The 24,650-nt window shown below is 47.4% G+C and overlaps 1 protein-coding gene across 2 annotated transcripts in view; it reads right to left on the bottom strand.

Moving 5' to 3' along the window:
* UCMA (upper zone of growth plate and cartilage matrix associated) overlaps nucleotides 1-20,012 on the bottom strand; it is a 33,794-nt gene extending 13,782 nt beyond the window's left edge. The window contains exons 1-2 of one of the 2 annotated variants that reach the window (XM_074952778.1): nucleotides 19,947-20,012; nucleotides 19,391-19,507 (exon numbers count right to left, since the gene is read on the bottom strand). The gene's annotated coding sequence lies outside the window, so the exon portion shown is untranslated. Of the gene's footprint in view, nucleotides 1-6,640; nucleotides 6,725-19,390; nucleotides 19,508-19,946 lie in introns of those variants that run through there. The other variant, XM_074952770.1, reaches the window with a different exon arrangement.
* Nucleotides 20,013-24,650: the final 4,638 nt, after the last annotated feature.

The following is a 24,650-nucleotide window of genomic DNA, read 5'->3' as shown; positions in this document are numbered from 1 at the left end:
ACATAGTGCTGGCAGCATAAAGGGGCCTTAAAACTGGGGTATGTTACATAAGTATCTGGAATTATATCCCTCTGATCTTCTGGAAAGCCATTAAGTATGTGCCCAGAGCTGGGGATATGTAACAGCAGCACAATCAAACCGTGTTTATCTTAACAGCATGTGGAATATAAAAATAATTTGGATATGGTTGGGAGGAGTTTGGCTACCTAAGGGGTGTGATGCAGGTCAAGAGACATGACCTCATTTTAAATAAGAGGAATTTTTGGACAACTGTGGCTCAGGTAACCAAAGTTTTAGTAAAAAGAAAAGGAGTACTTGTGGCACCTTAGAGACTAACCAATTTATTTGAGCATGAGCTTTCGTGAGCTACAGCTCACTTCATTGGATGCATAGTGTAACAGCTAGGTTGATGTTTGGATGGAATTGCCAGACTTCTTGAAGAACTCCAAAAGAATCTGAATATTGCCTAGGGCTACTTTTAAGCTTCTTATATTATCATATTGCAGGACACTCATCTGTGGAAATGGCTTTCAGAAAATGACATTCTGGAAATAAGACTAACAGATTTTAAGGCCAGTAGGAACCATTACAATCACCTCTTGCATAGCACAAGCCATAGAATGTCACCCAGTGATTTCTGCATCAAGTCCAACAACTTTAGGCTGAGCTTCAGCGTAGCTCTTAAGACGACATCCAGTCTTGACTTACAGACTTCAAGCGGTGGAGAATCACATCACTTGTCGGCTTATTCCATCGGCTAAGTACCCTCACTTTTACATATGTACACCTTATTTCCAGGTTGAATTTGTCTAGCTTCGGCTTCCAGACATTGGATCTTGTCATACTTTGTCTGCTAGATGAAAGAGCCCTCTAGTAACAAATATCTATACTTTCCGCCATATCAGTATATAAATGTGTGTGTATTCGAGGGAAATTGTAAATTCAAGAAAATTAATTCTAGGAAGGTAGAGGGGAAAACTGCAACATGATTTAAAGTCAAGAAAGATAGAAATTTAGTTGGTTGCATCAGTTCACATTGCCCGCTATATCAGAAGGGAGCACAGAAACAACCCGAGTGAAGGGAAAAGGGTGTTTTACATAGAAAAGGGGGTGATCTCTCTCTTTCAGTGATGATTCACATGCTGGACTGAACATTCCAAGGATCAGAAAAATTGTGTTGGCAGTAGTCAGGTAAAGGAATATACATGAGGGTTTAAAAATAAATAATGGGAATGCTAGAGCTCTGCACTTGGCTTCATAGCCTGAGAATTCAATGAATGCATGGTTTGTATTCTGAATTCCCTGCAGGCCTTGACATTTTGGCACAAATTGGGTGTCACACTTCATATGTACAGTATGTGAAATGGGTAAGTCACCAGACCTGTCTGGATCCTGGATCCCGTCTGCTTTTATTAATGATGAATTACCCACCATAAAAAAATAAAAGACAAATATCAACTTCGTGTTTCCTCTGTTAAAATGATGTGCTCATTAGCCACCTAAACAATTAATCACATAGAATTATTCCATCGGGACGTGCTGGCGGAAACACAATAGCACACAGCAGGATTTACCACAGTGGATCACACAGAGCCTAGCATCCTGATTCCAGTAGTGGCCAATACCTGAAGAAGATGAAAAGAGCCGACAGTGGAGGCGTGCAAAGTTTGGAAATTCTATCCTCCCACTCCAAAGCATGAGATTTGATTAAACTTATTATTTCATAAAAGGAGAAGTGATACTAATGAACATAAAGTTAGCCAGACAAGGCTGGTTCCCAGGCAGATGTGCATGGGAAAAGAACCCTGTGCCATTGTGTAAAGGTGTGTGTGGGCTGTCCCCATGAACCCCCTTGGGAACCCAGTGTGGTGTTGCAGATAGGCTCTGCCTTAATTTCCCCTGAGTGGGGCAGCAATATGTTTGCTATAACAGCCGGGGCAAGGAGAAGCCAATATATACTAACAAAATAGCACATCCCTGTTTCATAAAGCTTCAGAGCAGGGGAAATTACAATAAACCTTTCAACAGGAGCCTGATTTAGCGCTCCCGAATTTAAAGGCTACAACACCAAGGCTGAGTCAGTTTAGGCTAGTCTCTTGTGGGGGGATCCATGAAGGGATTTAGGCATTGCGATGAGCTGAGTGTGACACCACCTAACTTTTAGGCACCTAGAAAATCCAGGAACAACCCTGCAATCCACCAGGCCAAGTTACACACCTTGGCTCCTTATACAGTGAATGGGGAGAGAATGGCGCTGGAGAATGGGCTCCACAACAGCCAGCTTGCAAAGCGGGGAGCAATGGGAGGTGCTGACCGGAGGGTTCTGTGGTAAACCCCACCCCTCTGTCGACGATAGACCCTTATCTCTGCTGCCCATTCACCAACAGACAATGCTTTGGCGCCGAAGGGGTTCCTTGTGGAAACGAGTTAGGCACCTGTCTCGCTCCACACAGAGGAGGGGGAGGTGATGGTGGGGCCATTCTCCTTACACTTTTAGCCCAGTGGTTAGAGCAGGCCAGCCAACAGCAATTCTGGGGCCCAGGGCAGAACTGTCAATGGGCCCCCGAGCTGCTGGCTATCCTGCTGGGAGCGCTCTTCCGGCACGGTCAGGGCTTCCACATGCCCACCCGGCTGCCTTCGCTGTCACCGGTGCCACCCCACACGTCCCTAGGAGCATAGGCGCCGGCTTCCAGCATAGGCGCTCAACCTGCCACTCCATTCTAGGCCCCTTCCCCCGATGCCCCACCCCCCTGTACCTCTTTCCACCCCTGTTCCACCCTCTCCCCGAGGGCGCCCCATATACAACTGGTGCCTCCCCATAGTGGGGGAACCACCCCCAGCACATTCTGCTGCTCTCCCTGGCGGGCAAGAGCCCAGATGGGGAGCAGGAGGGAGACGCTTTTAATGCCAGCCCCTCCCGGTTGCTGCTCTGAAGCCCTGCCCGGCAGCTGCCTGAAAGAGCCTGGCTGGGGAGGAGGTGGCTTCCGCTCCCCACCCGGCTCGGCTGCTGGGGACCCCGGCACCCGAGCAGGGAGTGGGGATGAGCTGATCAGCAGGGGTTCAGTGGGAGTCTTGTGGATCACAGTAGAAGCAGAAGGGGGACTTCGGCACTTAAACCCTAAGTCCGGGGTTTAGGCCCCTAAATACTTCTGTAGATCTCACCTTTAAAGCCTGAGAGAGAAAATAGCTCCCTCAGGCTTCTTCCTTACTCAGCTTTCTGTTCCTGTTTAAATAGCCCATCCATCCTAAGGCTTCCTTGATTATGCCCCAGGCTGTTCCAGCTGCATGCTCTAGCCTGTCCCTTAAAGGGGTAGTTCACTCCCTTCACACATGGTCTGGCTTGATTAGCTTCTACTGACCTTTATGGGCCGCTCCCACCCCCACCCCAACCCTGCAGGAGGGAGGACTAGCAAATCCACGTAACCCCTGCCTCACCATGTGAATACTGCATGGGAGGTCCCATGGGGGACTGAAGGGGTGTTCTTGTTGTGACTCCCGAAAAAACCTCCTGCACTTTCACAGCAGAGCCACACCATTTCCTCTGCCTGGGCACCCTCTGCTCCCATGGGGCAGGGGGCAAGATGAGCCCCTGAAACAACCACGCACGGTTAGTGATGTGTTACTAATATTTTAACAGGACCCTCCCACAAAGGTTTCCTCTTCACCTGTGACAAACCCATGGAGTGGGGAGCCCATGTACTCAAAGAGAGAGGAGAGGGAATGGGAAACCTATTCATGCACTTCCCTATTTAAACAGGAACCCTTTCCCCTAACCACGACCACAATTAAGGAAGAGGGCAAGAACACTTGGCAAACAAATTGAAGTACCGAGGGCAGGTGTTTTGACAAACAGTCCGACTAACCATGTGCCTCTGATTCCCAGCTATGTCCCAGGGCCACGTTTACCTTTCCAGGAGATCATCTCCTCTCCGCACGCTCGCAGGGTCAGCTTCCCCTACATGGGCATTTGCAGCAGCTCCGGCCTCTTCAGGCGTCAGGGAGAGTCTCAGGCCAAGGAACGCTAGAGGCACCAGGAAGGGCTTGTGTCTCCTGCTTCAACCCTTAGTGAGTGTCTCTTGTTGGGAAGCGTAGCTGGCTCTAAGGGCAGAGAGCTGTTTCCCTCCTGGCCCACTCTGGGGGGTCACTGCTGTCCCCCTTTCCCAGGCAGGAAAGGGGCAGGCAGGATTGAAAATGCTGGCTCTGCTGGGTAAGATGCAACCCAGGCTGTGAGGGGTCACCTCTGTCCTCTTTCGCCCAGCAGGAAAGAAGCCAAGCAGGAGTGGAAAAGACATGGCTCTGGGGCAAGCACCTCCCACTCCCCCATTTCTGGGAGGGGAGTAATCGCAGAAGGGCAGAGCACCAGATGGAAGATAGTTCCCAAATCCCTACAGTCCGCACAAGCAATTATGCCTCAACTGCGGCGCTCGGGCGCCTCGTCCCCTTTCACTTCCCCGCAGGGTACAAATGGAGGGCACCAGACACAGCATGGACACTGCTGAGGCTGGACAGTGGATAAGGGGCCTTCAGGGCCAGCTCTGTCCTCATGCTGCCTCCTCCATAACAACGCCCTACCCACAGCGGATCCCTACTCATATCCCAAGCTGACAGCCATCTGGCTCATGTGGATCCCTTGCACTAGAGGGGGTAGAGCAGGGGGTGGGCAAACTATGGCCCGCGAGCCAGATCCGGCCCCTCAGGGCTTTGGATCCAGCCTGCGGGATTGCCACCCTGGTGGCACCGTGCGCCCCGCGCCGGTCCCGGAACCAGCCAGCACCACGTCCCTGCGGCCCCTGGGGAAGAGGGGGGCAGAGGGCTCTGCGTGCTGCCCTTGCCCTTGGGTACCTCCACCGAAGCTCCCATTGGCTGGGAACGGGGAACCGTGGCCAATGGGAGCTTCGGGGGAGGTAGCCACAGGCAAGGGCAGCGTGCGGAGCCCTCTGCTCCCTCTCCCCCAGGGGCGGCAGGGACGTGGTGCTGGCCACTTCCTGGACTGGCACAGTGCCAGGGCCAGGGTAGGCAGGCAGGGAGCCTGCCCTGGCCCCGGTGTGCGCCGCTGCCCCCCCGGAGCCACTCCAGGTAAGCAACTCCAGGCCAGAGCCCGAACCTCTCCTTCACCCCGCCCCCCAAATCCCTGCCCTGAGCCCCCTGCCTGCACCCCAACCCCCTTCCCTGAGCTCCCTCCTACACCCCGCACTCCTCCTCTGCCCCAACCCCTTGCCCTGAGCCCCTTCCTGCACACCACACCCCCTCCCATACCCGGCACTCCCTCCCTTCCACACCCCAACCCCTGCCCCAGCCCTACATTCATGGCCCTGCGAGCAATTTCACCACCCAGCTAGCTGGGATGGGGAGAGACTTCAGGAGCAAACTGTATTTACAAGAACACACCTACTCTGCTTAGCTATCCAGCAGATGGAGTGGTGTTGCTCAAAGTAACCAACTTTGGCTGGTGTTGGATGACAAATCACTTTAATACTGAATGCAGGAGTAGTAAAATGCTGTAACCAATGTTGTTGTCATTATTGTATGAATAAAGGGGAGCAGAACTGCTCTTAACCTGTCCCAAATAAGGGGATCACCCTGATCTGAAAGGACCTAGTTAAGCCAGGGGCTCGAATGCCAGAGGCCTAGGAAAGTAAGATGGGGTGAGAACAGATGTCCCAGGCAGGAGGTGTGGATTTTCCCTAAGGATTCCTGGACTGGTTTAACCTATTCCCCCCCACTTTTCAAAGAAAGAGCTAAACAGGCTTTATTAGGAGCCTCTTTGTTATTTTAAATGCTCAATGAGAGCTGAGATCAGTTGAAGTGGGACTGTGTTTCTGCCCAGCCTGCTAAGAGGTAAAAAAATCACTGAGAGCTGAAATCACTTGAGATGGGGCAGTGTTTCTGCCTAGCCTGCAAAGAGCTGAAAATTACTAAGAGACTGATGTGCAGTGATCACAGCAGAGAGGCAGGTGGCAGCAGAAGCTGACTGACAGCTGGCTAACGAGTAGCTGGCAAGGCAACAAGCAGCTGGTGAGGCAGGCTGCGAGGAACCACAGCCAGCAGAGAGGAATTGTGGCTGGCAGGGCAGCCAGGCGCCGAGGAGTAGCGGCTGGCGGGGCGGCCAGCCAGAGCAAGTGCTCAGGTGGCGGAGCAAGCAAGGTGCCTTCTTCCCTGGGTGGTAGGTGAACTCACACAGATGCACCTCTGAACCCTGGGTCCTCACTTACAAAGGACAATCACTGTGAGTGAGGTATGGTGAGGGAGCAGAGGGGGGGCAAAAAAAAGGAACTTTTGGTTGTAGAACTCAAGAACATGAGGCAGAAGACGCTGCCCCATGCACTGTGGGGTGGGTGTCCTGCTCACAGTTTTATGATTATGAATCCTGCTTGTGGCATTTTCCCTAATTAATGTTGGGTGACTTCCCTCCTTTCATTAAAAGTTTCTTTTCTACAGTCAGAATCTGTGCTTGTGAGAGGGGAAGTATTCCCCTTCAGAGGCACCCAGGGGTGGTGTGTAATTTTCCCAGGTTACTGGGTGGGGGCACGAGCCGCTTCTGTGTTGTATTGTTGAAAAGGACCCCTAGATATTGAACCCAGCCCTGCTTGCTGCTGGCTCCACCTGGCAGAAGCATTACACATACAATAATAAAACATACCTCGTTTGGAATGTCCACATTTAAAGGATGATCCTGCTTCCCACACTGGAGGCACAATGCTATGAAAATCCTATTGTGCTGGAGCTGTGTGAAGAATAGGAATATTTATCCATGTTTATCTGAAAATTTCCTTTGAGTAATAATGTCCACAGATCTGGACCACCCTGCAGATCAGTGGTTCTCAACCAGGGGTACATGTACCCCTGGGGGTACACAGAGATCTTCCAGGGGGTACATCAACTCATCTAGATATTTGCCTAGTTTTACAACAAGCTACATAAAAAGCACTGGCAAAGTCAGTACAAACTAAAATTTCATACAAAGACATGTTTATACTGTTCTATATACTATATTAGGAGTTCTTAAACTGTGGGAGAGTGTTAGACTCACTGGGACCCAGGGCAGAAAGCCGAAGCTCGAGTTTTTAAATGAGGTGAATCTTAGGGTACTCAGACAAATCAGACTCCTGAAAGGGGTATGGTAGTCTAGAAAGATTGAGAATCACTGCTGCAGACAAATAGATCGCTCAGAATAGAGATGAAAACTGACAATGAAGAATTTGGGTTTGTTGTCACTAGTGGGAATTTCCTATACTGTGCAGTAAGAAAAGTCTGCTGTACTTTTTCCTCAAAGTATAGCTAACACAACCTTTAAGTTAGGAAAGTAGATTTGAATTATCTTGGTTGTGGTGGTTATTTCAACTGGAGAGACCTTCAAAAGGCAGGGCATTCCCCTGTTCCCTGTGACTGGCAGGTCTGGCTTTGCCCCTAAACTTCAAGCAGGCTGAAGAACCCTTGTAAGAGTTCTTTGGACCTTATGACTTGAAGAGAGGACATTTTCAGGTAATCACCAACAAATTTCCTATTCCAAAGGTGGAAAATTGCTCATCAGATGCATTGTCATGAGCACCAAGAATGAGACATTTCTGGTAGGATGAGTCAGCAGTACCCCAAGAAGGATTTTTTTAACCCTGGTTTCGAAGTAGTACCCAGCGGCTGCCTCATAATCTACAATCTAGTGCAGGGGTTTTCAAACTTCATTGCACTGTGACCCACTTCTGACAACAAAAATTACTTCATGACTCCAGGAAGGGGGACTGAAGCCTGAGCCTGCCCATGCCCCATTTCCCTGACTTGGGAGTCAAAGCCCAAGCCCCACCACTCTGGGAAGGAGGGCCAAAGCTGAAGCTCAAGAGCTTCAGCCCCAGGCAGGGGGCCTGCAACCTGAGCCCCACCACCCAGGGCTGAAGCCCTCAGGCTTTGGCTTTGGCCCTGGGCAGTGGGTCTCTGGCTTCAGCCCCACTGCCCCACCGAGTCTAAGCCAGGCCTGGCAACCCCAATCAAAGGGGGTCGTGACCCATTTTGGGGTCCCGGCCCACAGTTTGAGAACCGCTGCTCTAGTGTCTGCGTCAGTCCTCCAGGCCCTTAATTCACACTCCTGAAATTCGAGGATTTAAGGGAGCTTTTAGCACTTATGCATTTAAAGGATTTAAAATACTTAAAAGCTTGTACTACTTTAAAAATTTAATGGACTTAAAAGTTTAGGATGCCTCAAGGGTTTTCAAACTTTTTCCTCAATTTTAAAGTCTTTTTCTCACTTTTTTTAAATTAAAAAAAGAAAATAAATGTGAAAATCTCTGTTAAGGCAGTGTTAGGGTTACACTTTTGTGACCAAAAACTGCCTCCCCAAATTTGTGGCTTGGCTTGTACTGAGCATGCTCACATGGATGAAGCTGTGTGCCCTCACTCTGCCCCTTCTCCAATATCTGCAGGCTTGGGTCATCTCTGCAGGAAATGATAAATTTCAGCTTTCTGCAACAATGAACTCATCCATATTGCACATCCATAATGTTCTCTACTCTTCTCTTATTAATTATGTAGTTTAATATAATACCCTTATTATATTCAATTACATATTTAATACTGTATTGATTAGATAGGAAGGATGGTCCAGTGGTTGGGGGGTTTAGCCTGGGACTTAGAAGATCTGCGTTCTATTCCCTATTCTGCCACAGACTTCCTGTGTGAGCTTGGGCAAGCCACTTGGTCTGCCTGTGCCTCAGTTTCCGCATCAGTGAAATGGGCTGTTGTCAGGATAAGTATGTTAAGGATCATGAAGTGTTCAGATACTTATATGGCCCATGTTACAGTACCTTTGAGAGAGAGTAATATTTTGCACTTCTATAGCTGCTTTCTAATTGGAGAACAGAATGCATTTCAGAAATGTTAATTTAGCCATACACACCCTTATTTCCATTGACTCCACCTTGAACTTATGGGTGCTCAGCACTTCTGAAAACCAAGCCCAAGGTGTTCCAGGTTGACGCCCCAAATCAGTCAGCACTCTTGGCTTTCATGGCTGCCCATGGTCACACAGGAAGCCTAGGGCAGATATAGGATTAGAAGTTAGAACCCATGTCTCCATACTTCCAATTCTGTGCCCTAGGCACAGGTGTATTCCTTCTGCCCTACCAATATATAACTGTGTATATTGCTCAACATATGCCATGACTTAACGCAGGATGTGCAATGTGGGCAAGTTAATGTTTTTGTGGGAGCTTCAACTTCTGCATTTCTTGAGAGTTTGGGTTCTAAACCCCATGCTCAGTACTGCAATGATGCAGTAGATAGTTTTATTCAGTCATTTAATAAAGCTCGTAAAGACTTCAGGAACTATCTGATCTAGCATCTTTCATCCAATGTAGGTTCGTTATTACTATCACTAAATCTAGCCACAGAATTTTTCTCCATGACCTTTGATTAAAGCCAATGGTTAAATACACTCACAATTAAAGATCCACGCCTTATTTCTAGTCAGAATTTGTTTAGCTTCAACTTCCAGCCATTGGATTGTGTTATATCTTTCTCTGCTAGATTGAAGAACTCAAATTAAATATTTGTTCCCTCTCTAGGTACTTATAGCCTGTAATCAAGCCACCCTTTAACCTTCTTTTTGTTAAGCCAAATAGATTGAGCTCCTTGAGTCTGTCATTATAAGTTTTCTAATCCTTTAATCATTCTCATGGCTCTTCTCTGAATCCTCTCCAATTAATCAACATTTGTCTGGACTTGTGGGCACCAGGACTGTACACAGTATTTCAGTAGCAGTTGCATCAGTGCCTATACAGAGGTAAAATAACCTCTCAACTCCTACTTGACATTTCCCTGTTCACACATCCCAGGATTGCATAAGCTCCCAGTATGACACTGGCCAAAAGAACTACTGTTCTGCTGATTATCCACCATAGCCCCCAAATCTCATTCAGGGTCACTGCTTCCCAGAATAGAGTCTCCCATTCTGTAGGTATGGCCTACATTCTTTGTTCCTAGATGTATACATTACATTTAGCTGTATTAAAATGCATATTGTTTGCTTGTGCCCAGTAAACATAATGTCCCAGCACACACACATATATCATATTAAAACCATGCACATAATACCTATTAATGAGGTGTATACTGTGCCTAACATATGTAGTGGCTTACATACCATACCTCTAACAAAATCCTGCTCACTTTACTCATGCCAGTAGTGCCAATGAATTCATGGAAGTTCTGTCTACTAAAGTTTTGCAGGACTGGGAGTAAAATGGGTTAAAAGTTGCCGAGAGTCCACAGATGATTGGTGAATGGGCAGCTTGACACTTTGAAAGAAAGAGAGAGAGGGCAGTTCAAAGCTGTCCCTTTGGGCTAGATCCGCAAAGGGGACTTAAACCCATGTTGCAACGCCTAACTCCTGCCGCCTTGTGCCATCCACAGCCCTGAGTAAATACCCAGGCTCCCTATACAATGCACAGGGAGAGTTAGTCACCTAAGAGTGAGATTCACAGAAGCCAGCAAGCTGAGTTGACAGTCACCTAAACTAGCCAACAGGAAATCCTGAGGCAAGGGGTGTGGTCTATGCCCCATCCCTCAAAGGGAATTAGGCACCTAACTCGGGGCTGCTGGGGGTGCCTCTCTCTGTTCAGGACTCACAGCTGTGAGCCCTCTGCTGGAGGTAGGTATCTAAGCCCTTTCTCAAAACATATGAGACGGTGCCTGCTGTTGGCCCACTGATTAGAGTACTTACCCAGGAAGTGCTAGACCTGGGGTCAAATGCCTCTTCTGCCTCATGTGGAGTAGGGATTTGACCCCAGGTCTCAGGTGAGTGCCCTAAGCATGGGGCTATGAGATATTTGGGTGCAGGATCTCTCTGTCTTGCCTGTTGAATCTGTTCCACTTTGCATAAATATAAATTAGGCCACAGAAAACATGAGCTGGACTCCATAGTCCTCTGGTAAGGGCATTCGACTGGGCTGTGGGAGATCCAAGTACAAGTTCCCCTTCCATTGACTAATTTTTTATACAAAATTGGGACAAGGGAGTTGGTGCATGGGTGTGGCATTGTAAAAGGCCAGCCATTCTCAATATTCTAATAGTAACCATTCTCATTGCCCTTCTTTGAACCGTTACCATATCATCCCTCTGGCTCTTGTTTAACTCAGATAACAGTAACCAAAAACACCACTGCATGGCAGATGAGGGAGTTTAATATTAGTTATATATCATATCACTAAGATATTCCATATGACTTTCTTCCCCCTTTATGCATGCACCTATGCACCCTATTTGCTTTCTTTACTGCTACAGCACACTCGGCAGGTTAGTTAAATTATATGTGTCAGCTCCTTAGGAGTCTGTTTTACATGCCCCACTTTCAAACCCAATCCATTACAGCAGTGTTGTACCTGCTGCCCTACATTTCAGATTGTTGTAAGACGCTCCTTTATGTAGCTGGGTAGCATTCTCCATCCCAAACAGAGGCACGTTGTCACCACCTAAACTGAAGGCACATGTGAGCAGTGGGGTTTCGCTGATTATTGTTTGGTGAGAGAAACAGTAGAAGGGACAGAGAAGGAAGTACCAGATGTAGCAACAGAAACATTAGTAGCATGACCTTCAGAAAATGCTAAATGACAGAGCTTTTGGGCAGAGTGCTGCCTGGAAGAGGCTTGGAGCTGTGAGCAAGAAGGCTTGATGCTGTAAGCAAAGTAACTATTTTCTATTTAATCCCTCCTGTGTTCAGGGAAAGAGGACTTTGTACACTCTAAAAATCAACAGGGTTGTATCAAAGACAGATGACTTCATCATCAATTTATCCTCCTAATGGAATCAATCTGCACGGCCCCAAACTTTAGTTAACTGCTCCGGGTCAAAAATGAGTAACTATCTGTAATATTTTTGGAGAAGAAAAACAAATTTCCTTTTCAATCGGCTGTTGCATAGTTTTTTACCCCACTATCATTTTCTGTTGTATTGAAATAATCTATCCAGTCACAGCAGGTTTTGCATCTGTTACTCGCCCTCAAAAACCTGCTGTTAGAATGCAAGTTACTTTGTATCCCTAAGCTTAGAACTGGTTCTTAATCTGCTGTTTGTGGAAGTAAACTGATTGCAGGAACCTTTTGTTTTGTTGCTTGGCAAAGCTTCTCATTAAAAAAGCACCAATGGGGGAAAAGTGTGCATAGCCTCTTTCATTACAAGTGAGCTGTCTTTAGCAGTTCAGATTCTATCAGGTGAAATATACAACTGTCTATTGGGGACAGTCTGTTTTCAACTCCGTATTTATTTACATGTATTTAATATGTAATCAGTAAATAAATGGTATGGCCTAACCTCTTAACACTGGTGCCATTGCACTGAAGCCAATGGACTGGTTATGGCATAACTGAGAGAATTTGGCCTTGTAATTTTACTGACAACCGGAAATGGGACTGTATCCAAACTCCCTATCTGAACATCCCTAGCCCTTGGATAGTTTGATCTGGAAGCCAGTGGGCCTATAATGGCCTGAACCAAAGCCTGTGATCTGAACAGTTCAAGCTATTGGGAAATTCAGCTCCAAACTTTGTGGTTTGGGCTCATTATCTACTAAGAACTGATAAACAATCGTATTCCGTTGTAACCCTTCTGCCCATCAGAGTTGGCAGCAACAAGGGCGGGGTTCAGTACCTAGGGGCTCCTTTTCAACAATACAACACAAAACCAGCTCGAGCTTCAGTGACCTGGGACAATTACACACCACCCCCTGGGCACCTTTAAGAGGCAATACTTCCCCTCTCGCAAGCACAGAGTCTGAGTGTAAAAAAAAACTTTTACTAAAAGGAGGGAAGTAACTTGGCATTAATTTGGGAAAACACCACAACTAGGGTTCATAAACATAAACCATGAGCAAAAGACCCACCTCCAAGTAAGTTGGGCAGTGTCCTTTTCCCCTCAGGTTCTGAAGTCCAGGAACCCCAAAATCCCTTTAATGTGCCTGTCCCTTCTCTGTACCCCACTTACAGTTGCTGTCCTGGGTCAGTGCAGACCCAGAATTCAGAGGTGCATCTGCAGAGTTCACCTCGCACCCTGGGGTGGAGGGTAAGGAGGCACCTTACTCATTCCACTGCTCAGGCACTCACTCCCTACGGGGCTCTGCTCTGACCCTCTCCACCAGCCACCCTGCTGGCCACTTGCCAAGTCTGTCCTTCAGCCACGCTGCTCACCAAGATGTCTTAAGAGGCTACTACTTACACAGCTCTCATTGATTTCAGCTGTTAGTTGGGGAGCCTGACTGCTGGTGCACACTGGGCAGCCTCTTGCATCAGACACACTGTCCCAAAGCAGGTCTAATACTTAGACCTAGATATCAGTGATTTCAGCTCTGTAGTGTATAACAAGACTCTCAGTTGAGTCTAAATTAGCTCTGTTATTACTATTTGACCTTTTTCTCTCCACTGTGTATCTACAACCCTTAAACAGGGCCCACACCACAAAAAAATATAAGTGCCTGCCAACCCCTATCCCCCAGGTTTGGGGCCCATGTCCCCTCCCCTACCTAGTGAGTGCCATTTTAGTTGAGGGTGAGTCCCTCCATCAGGCTATGCCAGGTATAGTTCTGCTACCCTAGATTCACACAACAAGGATAACAACCCCTTATTACTCCTGCCCCAATAACAAGGAGACTGGGGATCCAAAACTGGCCAAAATAGATCATTTGGGCAAGCAATCCCATCGTGCTGAGCACCTAGGCAGGGTGGGTGTGCCCATGCAAACAAGGTCAGCTCCTGAAGTCCTCTTCCACAGCTCATCACTAGATGTCAGCAGAGAATTCATTCAGACTCTGTTTCCACTATCATCATGGCAAAGGTAACCCCGCAAGGCCTTTGATGGCATTTTGCCAGGGCTCTGAAAGTTAGTGATAATGATAATGACTGACATTGACATAACATTTTTTGACTAAAAGCTCCTGAAGAACCCAACAAAGTTTACCAACCAATTAAAAACTCTGTGGAACTACATCTAGTTATATTGCCCTGCTGGCCTTGGTTGAGGTGAGGTGACTGTACCCCTGAGCCTGTAGGGGCAGCTGTGCCACATGGCAGATTCACTCCCAAGGATTTCACCAAGCAGGAGCAACTTTAAGTTCTTGGCTGGATTGCTCCAATTTCTGGGCTGCTCTGGCCAGCTCCAGGCCCCCTAGGCAGAGTGAGGGGTTCCAAGTCAACCTGAGCCATTCTACCTTGCCCTCTTTGGCAGAGTTTTTTCACCACCAGGCCTGCATTCACCTGTCTATACACTAATGCTGGGAGCCTGGATAATAAACAAGAGAAATTGGAATTGTTTGTTTATGAGCATAAACTGGACTTAGTTGGTATTACTGAGCTGTGGTGGGAAGATTGGCATGACTGGAATGTTAAAATCACTTGTTATAAGCTATTTAGGAAGGATTGAATAGGCAAAAGGGATGGAGGAGTGGGTACTCTGTCAAAAAAGGGCATTACCTGTTTCTGAGTCACTGACACCTCCTGAATGCTTATGGATCAATGTAAGCGTTGCTTCCAATCCTTGAGGGGGCCATTTAGGGATCTGGGGCAAAAATTGGGGATCAGTCCTGCTTTGAGCAGGGGGTTGGACTAGATGACCTCCTGAGATCCCTTCCAACCCTGATATTCTATGATTCTATGATCTAACTCCACCTCTTCATCAATAACTTCATCCTCTGGGTTCACTCCTCTTTCCGTGGCCTCCGAAGTATCCATGTGGCTCTTGGCAATGGAGGTGGGGTTGCCACCAAGGATAGCATCCAGCTCCTTATAAAACCGGTAGGTCTTAGGTGAAGCACCTGAGTGGTGGTTTGCCTCCCTTGCCTTATGGTTCACTTGCCTCAGCTCCTTTATCTTCATTCTGCACTGCTGCGTATCCCAATCATAGCCCTTTTCGCACAAGCCTCGAGATATCTGCCCACAGATATCCCAATTCCTGTGGCTCAAATGCAGCAGGGACTGCACAGCCTCCTCTCCCCATGTACTGAGCAGATCTAACAGCTCTGCAATGGTCCATGCGGGAGAGCGCTTGGTGCAATAACCTACCATGCTCACCTGGGAAGATGTGTTGAGACCTCTCCATGCCAAGCAAACAGGAAATGGAATTTTAAAAATTCCTGGGGCTTCTAACGGGGAGTTGTTTACTTGGCTGCAGGGCAGTGGAGTTCAAACTGCTGACCAGAGCGGACAGGATGGGCATGGTAGGACATCTCCTGGAGGTCAATTAAAGCGATGAAATGAAGCATGGTGTCTACACTTGCACTTTTTCGACAACAATATGGAGGGAAAAGACGTAAATCCTTCGTGAGGGTCGATGTATTTTGTCGCCAAAACCGGGCATTCTCCCCAACAAAAGTCACCTTGCAGTGTGTATGCACTCACTGTTTGGGTCGACAAACGGCAGTTTTGGCAACAAAACTTGGTAGTGTAGACAAGGCCATAGTCTTTCAATCTTGCCTAAAACACTGCCTCCCTTCCTGCTCCCAACTGAGTCCAAATGAAATTCTAGTAAGTCTTGACAATAAGCAATGGTTTATCTAAACTTGCATGCAGTCAGCTCTCTCATTTCTACATACACAGACCCCCTTTTGTTTCCAGCCTCATTTAAAAAGTAAATCCTTTTCCACAATAAGCCAAGAAGACGCCCTTTGTGAAGCAGTTTAGCAAAGCTGTGAGCTCTTAGTCATTAACAGCAGATTTAGAGCCATAAAGGGGGGATGGAGTTGGAGAGGAGAGGGTGTGTGTGAGGGTGAAATAGGCAAGAGGGTAAATACATAACAGGAGATGACAGACAGTGGACATGCTGGGAGAACAGAAAATACAGAAACTAATGGATTCAAAGAGGCAGGAAATCTAATCCAGGACAGAAAGATCTAGTGAACAGAAAATCCCATTTGCTAATGAGAGCAAACAATGTGAATGGGAAGAAATCTGTTCTTATTAAATAAGAGCTGGGGAAGTAAATATCCGACAAATCCTATCGAGTTTAGTAACAGTCATCCAAGGCCTCCCTTAAGACACCGCTCCATACACACACACACACGCCAGCCTGCTCTGATTTGTACACTAACAACCGTGACGTGCACTTGCCCCTGCTCCACATGCACACAGCAACTGTCTCCTCCTGCAGCTGGCTCTGCCTATCCGGCCCCAGACAAGTGAGAGGACAGGAGCCGTGTGAGCTCGCTGGCACAATCTCACCCCCCTCAGCTTCCAACCTACCGTTCTCCAGGTCCAGCACCATTGTCCTGGGGATCGAGGGGAGCGGCTGTGTTTGCCACTCAGTCTCTGGTGCTCTCTCCCCCTCCAGCAGCCACCTCTGCTTCTTTGCTCCAGGGATGGGAAGGGAAGGAGGACTGGAGTGTTTGCAATGCGATGCCGAGCGAAAAATGCACCCAGACCATCCTCCCTAAGTCCCCCACCTCAGCCAGCTAGCTACAGTTGCTCGACTTTAGTAAGGGGAAGGATTATGAGTCCCTTACTAGTGTGGGCCCGGCACCATGGCACCACTGGTGCCATTGTAAACCCGGTACTGAGCCTTTCTAATGTCGTTCCTATATACTTGTGCTACTCTTTTGCACACCTCCTTAGCAATCTGTCCATGTTTTCACTCTCTGTGGCATTCCTTTTTGATTTTCAGGTCATTAAAGAGCTCCTGATGGAGCCATATTGGTCTGTTCCTTTCCTTTGCATTGGGATTGTTTGCAGTTGTGCCTTTAACAGTGTCTCTTGGAGAAACTGACAGCTCTCCTGAACTCCTTTTTCCCTTACATTTTCTTCCCATGGGACCTTACCTAACCAGTTCTCCGAGTTTGTGAAAGTCTGCTTTTGTTTTGAAGTCCATTGTTTTTATTATGCTGCTCTTGCTGCTTCCTTTCCTTAGAATCATGAAATCGATCGTTTCATGATCCCGTTAATCATAACAAGGGCCTCAGACCCCTGGTGGAGAACTGCTGGACTAGGGCAGTAGAACCAGGCTTTTTTGGATCAGTGGAGTAGAGGGAAGCATGTTCCAGAGTGAAGAGCCCCTCACAGAGAATGCTCCATGACCTGCCCCCCCCTCTTTTTAATTCAGGGGAATCTAGTCTGAGTGCCTCTTCCAATTGTAACTCTGGCAGTATTGCCCGGGGGGGTGGGGTGGGGGGAGAGGTAGTCCCCCAAGCAATAGCAGCGTTCTGTGAACTCACCTGAGGGAGGTTGCCTACAGCTTGGAGATGGTGGACTGGAAATTTTGAACCAATGCAGTTCAAGAACATGTTCATACAGAATCTTATTTTTTCCACTTGTGAGCTCTCAATACCTTGTGGACAAAGTCTCCTTCACAGAACATTATCCTCATCCCTGGATGTATTCCAAGCAATACATAGGATCTGCCACTTAGCTGTGAGCCTCAGACGCAGCTAGTTAGTAAACATCAGCTCCGAGGTCTACCAAACAAGGACCTCAAGAAAGGCATTTTTACCCAAACTGCTATTTATCTATTTATTATGATTTTATTGTTACAGATGAGTTCCTGTACGTGATCATAGAATCATAGAATATCAGGGTTGGAAGGGACCCCAGAAGGTCATCTAGTCCAACCCCCTGCTTGAAGCAGGACCAATTCCCAGTTAAATCATCCCAGCCAGGGCTTTGTCAAGCCTGACCTTAAAAACCTCTAAGGAAGGAGATTCTACCACCTCCCTAGGTAACGCATTCCAGTGTTTCACCACCCTCTTAGTGAAAAAGTTTTTCCTAATATCCAATCTAAACCTTCCCCATTGCAACTTGAGACCATTACTCCTCGTTCTGTCATCTGCTACCATTGAGAACAGTCTAGAGCCATCCTCTTTGGAACCCCCTTTCAGGTAGTTGAAAGCAGCTATCAAATCCCCCCTCATTCTTCTCTTCTGCAGACTAAACAATCCCAGCTCCCTCAGCCTCTCTTCATAAGTCATGTGCTCTAGACCCCTAATCATTTTTGTTGCCCTTCGCTGGACTCTCTCCAATTTATCCACATCCTTCTTGTAGTGTGGGGCCCAAAACTGGACACAGTACTCCAGATGAGGCCTCACCAGTGTCGAATAGAGGGGAACGATCACGTCCCTCGATCTGCTCGCTATGCCCCTACTTATACATCCCAAAATCCACTCACAGGCCAATGATACCAGTCCCCAGTTGTTTCCCAATGGCTTTCTCTATATTTCTTTAGTGATGGGAGAGGGAACTTGCTCATTAAACCACTTTTCTCTTTCGTCTCAAGTCAAATGATAAAATCATTTTAGAGAAAAATTGTTAGTCCCTGGTAGAGTCTGACTTTCAGTGGTTGAGTCAGATTGAGGCTATCTAACAGGCCAATAGGCAGATGGTTAGGATTGCTATTCAGTACTGGGGATCCTGGCCCAAAAGAAAACAGAATAGTGCAGAACTTTCACACACTCAGACATCGCAGCAGTTCTAGTGATTCTAGATCAGTCATTTTTGGAAAAATTAGCCAATTCTGCAGCAATAAGATATTTAGCTAATTATAGAGTTTGTGAACCAATATAAAACAAGAGCAACTCTCATGAAGTCAATTTGATTTATACCATTGTAAGACTGACATTAAGTGAGAGGTGACTAAGGTCGTGAATGTCTGGTTTTCTCTCTAATGCCCTGAGAAATGGTTTGTTACATTTAGGATTGGGGTGAAATTGTTAAGAAATTGTCACCGTCAGCAAAGACGCTTTGAACACATATAACTAGAGATGGGCAAACAGTACAAACTATTTCCATGCCCATTCATTTCAAATGGACGTTTAAACACATTTGCGTTGAGTATGGTTCCATCCCTGTTGTGTTCATGTAAGTTTTAGGTGGGCTACAGCAGGGGTTCTCTAACATTTTCTTTCTGAGGTCCCCCCCAAAACATACTATAAAAACTCCAGGGCCCAGCGGGAGGTGGCGGAGGGGATGCTCAGGGTTCCTGGCTTCTGCCACCAGGGGTGGGGAGACTCGAGGCTTTAGCCCCTGCAGGGCTCAGGATTTCAGCCGCAGGGGAGGAGGTTGGGGCTCTGGACTTCACCCACCAGGCATGGGAGAGCTGGGGCTTCAGCTGCGGGGTCAGGGGGGACTTTAGGCTTCTGCCCTACAGGGGCACCAGGCTCAGGGCTTCAGACCCATGGCTCCGCTCACAGCTTCAGCCCCACAGGGGTGCCTGGGCTCGGGGCTTCAGCCTGGTGGGGGGCACCAGGACTCAGGGCACAGGGGGCATCCAGGCTCAGAGCTCCCCGCAGCTCTGCTCCGGTTTCAGACCCATGGGGGTGGTAGGGCTTGAGGCCCCGCACTTCAGCCACAAGACCCCTCGGATGCCTGAAACCAGCTCACGGCCCCCCAGGGGGTCTCAGACCCCTGGTTAAGAACTGCTGGACTAGAGTTTGTTTTACCTCTCCTCTCCTGGCACTTCAACACAATTCCTAGAGAAAAGTTCATGGAGAGCCAGAATTCAGTCACTGAGGATTTCCAGCAAGGATTTCACAGGGTCAGCCGCCCCACAATCAAGCCTGAAAAGAACAAAAGGAACAAATTGAATTCTTAAGCACCAACTTTATAATATTTTATAATAATAACTAATAATTAATAGCAGTTTAATCTCTACTGAATAACAAGGCTACTTCATAATCTACATACATTATCTTCATTTATACATAAACATAATCAAACAAAACAAATTAAATCTATACTGGTCAGTCCCCACAAAGGGTAGTGCAGGGGCACAAGGGAATGAGGAAGAGGGTAGCTGAGTGGGGTGCAGGAACACATGGGAATGAGGTGGTGCAGGGATGGATGAGGACAGGGGTAGGGGGTGCAGGGACACATGGGGAGGGGGCAGATATGCCTGACTGAATGGGAGAGGTTAGGGGTCAGCCAGGGTCTGCATAGGGGAGGTTCCCCCACCTCCCTAACAATCCCCCTCCCGAAAAAACAACCCTTGTTCTGTACCTCTCCTATCCATGTCCAGCAGTCCTCCAGGTTCACTCCCAGGCTCTTTCCCAGCAATTACTTCCCTTTCCCTCAGCTCCTCCTGACACCTCCAAGCCTTCGCACTGCTTCTGGGGATTCCAGGAAACACATTTCTGTAAACGTTGTAGGTTAAGTAAATTATTACTCAAATATATGCATTAATATGCCTAGTAAGGAATCTATTTGTCAAAAAACATTTCCTGAATCTTTTTTTTGTCTGTATTGTACATATTTGTTGACAGGTATTTTGAAATAAGTTACCAAAATAATTGAAACGGGCAGGTTTATATTGTTATTTTGACAAATAAAATTTGCAGAATTTTAAAATTTGTGCCAGATTTCCCCCAGGAGTAATACAATGCACATGGAGAGTTAGGCGCTTGAGGGTACGTCTACACTGCAGTTAAACACTTACGGCAGGCCTGTCAGCTGGCTCAGGTTTGCAGGACTCAGGCTGCAGGGCTGCAAAATTGCAGCATAGATGTTTAGAGCCTGGACTCTGGGACCTTCCCCCTTTGCGGGTTGCTGGAGCTCAGGCTCCAGCCAAAGCCTGAACGTCTACACTGCAGTTTTACAACCCAGTAGCCCGAGCCCCATAAGCCCGAGTCAGTTGACACAGGTCAGCTACAGATGCTTAATTGCAATGTAGACATACCCTGAGAAAGGGACCCTCAGAAGCCAGCCAGATGAGCAGGGAACCACCTAAGCGAGCCGAGGGCCTGTGATTTTTTTCCCCGCACACTCCTAGTTGACACAGCTATGCTGGCAAAACTTGGTAATGTAGACCAGGCCCTAGTCAACCTGCACTGGACTCGGATGTCATTTACAAGCATGACACTCCCAGGTAAGAGCAGTGGAGACAGCAGCAGCTCTTTCTGAATGGCGACTCCCCCCCTGCGGCTGTGCTCTCACACCTTTACTACCTATTGCCTATCTGAGGTACTTATACGAGCACCTCACTATCTTTAAAAGACCTATCCCCACATCGCCCCTGGGGGGATGTGCTATTATCCCCATTTTACATAAAGGAACTGAGGCACGAAGGGCTGGATCCTCAAAGATATTTAGGCACCTGACACCACCACGTGGACACTGACAGCTTCAAGGCTGCTGCCTAACCCTATAGGTACCTAAAAATCCTCCAGCATCTAAGTTTCCACCAGTAAGGTCCTGCAGATGCCTAAATTTCTGCCAATGGGGATGCACTCAGCCTCTTAAATCCTGTAGTTCAGTGCCTAACTCCTGGGGGGGGGGGGTCACATAGTAGGCATTCCCCCAGCTGTCTCACCTAGGTGGCCTTGAAACATGTCTAATGGATCAGCTCCTGCACAAAACACAGCTGGAGGAGGTGGTTCTCCCCCTTACGCCCAATAGCCTGCTGGTTATAGCAGTCCCCGCAGTGAGCAGTCATGGTACACATTCCTCCTCTGATGTGGAGCAGGGACTTGAACTGAAGTTTCTCATCTCCCACAAGAGTGCCCTAACCACTGAGCTATGGGGTCTCTCAGTCTTGCCTATTGAAGCTTCTTCACTTTGTATACAATGCTTAATCAGTCATTGGGGATGGGGGTTAGAAAGAGAAAGAGAGAAAATATGACCTTATAGCCCAGCCCAGGGGGCACTCACCTGGGAGTGAGTCACTGCTTCAGTGACTAAGTGTGCTTCATCCCCCCACCGCTGAGATGTGCGGACTGGATTGTGCATACACCATCTCCACAGCATGACTGGGCGTGCTCCAGTCCACAGCTGCAGAAGCTGAGCGGGACCAACCCTGCAATTGCTGCTCCCAGCTACTGTAGGTCCAAGAACTGGGGCTGAAAGGAGGGAGGCTGTCTATGCCAGGGGTTCTCAAACTGGGGGTTGGGAGCCCTCAGGGGGTCACAAGCTGTCAACCTCCACCCCAACCCCGCTTTGCCTCCAGCATTTATAATGGTATTAAATATGTAAACTGTTTTTAATTTATAAGGGGGGGGTGGTCACCCTCAGAGGCTTGCTTTGTGAAAGGGGTCACCAGTACAAAAGTTTGAGAACCACTGCTCTATGCTGTATTCTCAGTGCTTCCCCATGCTGGTGCTGAGGCAATGAGGAGGGGAGAATACAGAGGTGCAGGGAGCTGGGTCTTCAGGCACTGAAGGGAACAGAAATTGGGACAAATTGCTAGGGGGTGAAGGGGACTGTACCAGGGAGATGAGGGAGAGGCCTTTTTCCAGGGGATGATTCTGGTTGGCTCCCATAAGACCAACTAACAGCTCAACAACTTGCTTTGCATAATCCATGGCAGCACTCCAACACTATTTGCCAAAAAGCATTTTCCCACTGGCTTCATTCTGGTATTGTGTACACAGGGAATGATCATGTCTCATTTGCTATTTGGATGACCTATGATCTACATCAGATGGGAGTCACAAGGAAACATGGCACCATCTAACTTTTGGGCAACTAGAAAAATCACTGGGATTCACAAAGCCTGAGTTAGGTGCCTTGGCTCCCTGCACAATGAATGGGGAGAAATAAGCACCTGAGGGTGGGATTCACAGAATGGATACTTGCATGGCACAGGTATGGTTTAGATGATATAACTGCGTGTTATCCCTGATGAAGGCTAAATTAGCTTAATGAAATGTGTTTATTGTTGCATCCTATAATACCATTTGTGTGCACACACACAATTCAAGGCTCACGCTGGGCCCAATCCAGCTCCCACTGAAGTCAATGAACATTTTGTCATTGTTTCTAACTCTGGTGGTTCACAGGTAGTAGAAAGGCTGAGTTTAGGTTATACAGGTGATCTTAACTGTGTCTTTCCATACTCTTTAAGGAATGTGAAAATGTAATTTTGAATTTGCAGCCAAAATGATTTTTACAGAATCCTGTAACATTCGCTTAAGGGGTTGTTCCTGAAGTGATAAATTTAACTCAAACTTAACTCCATCTTTAAAAAAAGGTTAGCTGGCTGGGAATTTGAGAAAATCTGCAGCTCTTCCATGGCCACAGCTCCCTCTGCTGTCAGCTAAGTTACATGCACAAAGCCCTAAAGAATCAAGTATGCTAGTGAATCTTAGCTCTGCGATACAACCGCATTTGCTCCAACCCCTCAGACAGAGACAAACACCTACAAGATCTCTATCAAGCATTCTTACAACTACAATACCCACCTGCGGAAGTGAAGAAACAGATTGATAGAGCCAGAAGAGTTCCCAGAAGTCACCTACTACAGGACAGGCCTAACAAAGAAAACAACAGAACGCCACTAGCTGTCACCTTCAGCCCCCAACTAAAACCCCTCCAACGCATTATTAAGGATCTACAACCTATCCTGAAGGATGACCCAACACTCTCACAAATCTTGGGAGAAAGGCCAGTCCTTGCCTACAGACAGCCCCCCAACCTGAAGCGAATACTCACCAGCAACCACACACCACACAACAGAACCACTAACCCAGGAACCTATCCTTGCAACAAAGCCCGTTGCCAACTGTGCCCACATATCTATTCAGGGAACACCATCACAGGGCCTAACAACATCAGCCACACTATCAGAGGCTCGTTCACCTGCACATCCACCAATGTGATATATGCCATCATGTGCCAGCAATGCCCCTCTGCCATGTACATTGGTCAAACTGGACAGTCTCTACGTAAAAGAATAAATGGACACAAATCAGATGTTAAGAATTATAACATTCATAAACCAGTCGGAGAACACTTCAATCTCTGGTCACGCAATCACAGACATGAGGGTCGCTATCTTAAAGCAAAAAAACTTCAAATCCAGACTCCAGCAAGAAACTGCTGAATTGGAATTCATTTGCAAATTGGATACTATTAATTTGGGCTTGAATAGAGACTGGGAGTGGCTAAGTCATTATGCAAGGTAGCCTATCTCCCCTTGTTTTTTTCCTACAACCCCCCCCCCCCCCCCCAAGACGTTCTGGTTAAACTTGGATTATTGCTGTGCACATTGTAAGATGAGCTATTGCCAGCAGGAGAGTGAGTTTGTGTGTGTGGTTTTTGGAGGGGGGTGTGTGTGTGTGGGGGGGTGGTGAGAAAACCTGGATTAGTGCTGGAAATGACCCACCTTGATTATCATGCGCATTATAAAGAGAGGTTTCAAAGAGGGATGGGCTATTACCAGCAGGAGAGTGAGTTTGTATGTGTGTCTGTGGGGGGGGGGGGGAAGGGTGAGAAAACCTGGATTTATGCTGGAAATGGCCCTCCTTGATGATCACTTTAGATAAGCTGTTACCAGCAGGACAGTGGGGTGGGAGGAAGTTTTGTTTCATGGTCTCTGTGTGTATATAATGTCTTCTGCAGTTTCCACGATATGCTATGCATCCGATGAAGTGAGCTGTAGCTCACGAAAGCTCATGCTCAAATAAACTGGTTAGTCTCTAAGGTGCCACAAGTACTCCTTTTCTTTTTTCTCTTGGCTTTAAGGTGTTCCTGTCAGATGTCATCACAAAGATCCCATGAAGGTAGTTAGAAAAGGCCTGATCCAAAGCCTACTGAAGTCACCAGAAAGACTTCAATTGAAGAGGGCTCCGCGAGAGAAATTCAGTGGGCTTTCCATCAGGCACAAAGATGCCACAGAAAAATGATCTCCAGGTTTTCAGGTTAAGCATATTTTAACAATTTATGGAATAGTTTTAAGGCTACCTGTTAAAAGGATCATGAAATTGACAG

This window comes from Natator depressus, chromosome 1, assembly GCF_965152275.1.
Source record: "Natator depressus isolate rNatDep1 chromosome 1, rNatDep2.hap1, whole genome shotgun sequence".
Taxonomy (NCBI): Eukaryota; Metazoa; Chordata; order Testudines; family Cheloniidae; genus Natator; species Natator depressus.
The sequence above is the reverse complement of the archived record's forward strand: the minus strand, read 5'-3'. Positions and strand labels throughout refer to the sequence as shown.